Source organism: Eptatretus burgeri, unplaced genomic scaffold (genome assembly GCF_056783735.1).
Source record: "Eptatretus burgeri isolate ZD-2024b unplaced genomic scaffold, Ebu_testis_v1 Ebu_testis_scaffold_757, whole genome shotgun sequence".
Lineage (NCBI taxonomy): Eukaryota > Metazoa > Chordata > Myxini > Myxiniformes > Myxinidae > Eptatretus > Eptatretus burgeri.
The window spans coordinates 18,957-20,000 of record NW_028222706.1 but is presented as its reverse complement, the minus strand read 5'-3'; the positions used below and the strand labels follow the sequence as shown (position 1 = coordinate 20,000).

The 1,044-nt window shown below is 49.1% G+C and overlaps 1 long non-coding RNA gene across 1 annotated transcript in view; it reads left to right on the top strand.

Moving 5' to 3' along the window:
• LOC147007079 (uncharacterized) overlaps positions 1-164 on the top strand; it is a 1,607-nt gene extending 1,443 nt beyond the window's left edge. The window contains exon 4 of the long non-coding RNA XR_015054412.1: positions 48-164. This is a non-coding gene — a long non-coding RNA (uncharacterized LOC147007079). The remainder of the gene's footprint in view (positions 1-47) is intronic.
• The last annotated feature ends 880 nt before the right edge of the window (positions 165-1,044 follow it).

The window sequence follows — 1,044 nt, the reverse complement described above, 5'->3', positions numbered from 1 at the left end:
TACTCATATTACCATGTAATTATTATCCACTTTTTGTTTCAAAACAGAATATGGTGTCTGAGTTTCGAAATCACAAGACATCTGGAGAAGATTGCTGGGAAAGATTATACATTCTCGCAAATGAATATTTAATATTTTCAATATTAATAAATTATATTTGTTTTGTATACAATTACTTGATTCTGAATTACAAGAAGAGGATCAAAACATGAAGGGAGGGTAGGTGCGCCCCCCAATGACCCATCACCCCTCATCCCATCCCTCCCCTCCCCATGTGTGTGTGTGGGGAAGGGTGGGGGGTGGGATGAGGGAGGTGGTGGGTCAAAGGTGGGGGCGCACAGGGGGATGAGGGGGTGGGGCTTGTGTGGGAGGGGCTTGTGTGGGCGGGGCTTTGGTGGGGCTTGTGTGGGCGGGGTGTGGGTGGGGCTTGTGTGGGTGGGGCTTGTGTGCGACGGGTTTATGTGGGCGGGGCTTCGGTGGGGCTTGTGTGGGCGGGGTGTGTGTGGGCGGGGCTTATGTGGGTGCGGCTTGTGTGGGAGGGGTTTATGTGGGTGGGGCTTATGTGGGCGGGGTTTATGTGGGCAGGGGCGAATGTGGATGAGGTTTGTGTGGATCAATGGATGGGTGGAGAGATGGGTGGATGGGTGGATGAGTGGAGCTTGTGTGGATGGGTGGATAATTTTTTAATTAAATAAACATGTTGTGTGTGGGGGAACTAATTAACTAATCACTAATTATGTGAATATGGGTGGAGCTTGTGTGTGTGGAGCTTGTGTGGAGCTTGTGTGGAGCTTGTGTGGGGTTTGTGTGTGGTGGGGTTTGTGTGGGGTTTATGTGGGTGGGGCTTGTGTGGGTGGAGTCAAAAAGGGGCGGAGTCAAAAAATTTCAATTTATTGGAGCTTGTGTGGGGTTTGTGTGTGGTGGGTTTGTGTGGGGTTTGTGTGGGTGGGGCTTGTGTGGGTGGAGTCAAAAAGGGGCGGAGTCAAAAAATTTCAATTTATCTTTGTCTTTTGTAATTCCTGTGAATAAAATGAACCTAAAATC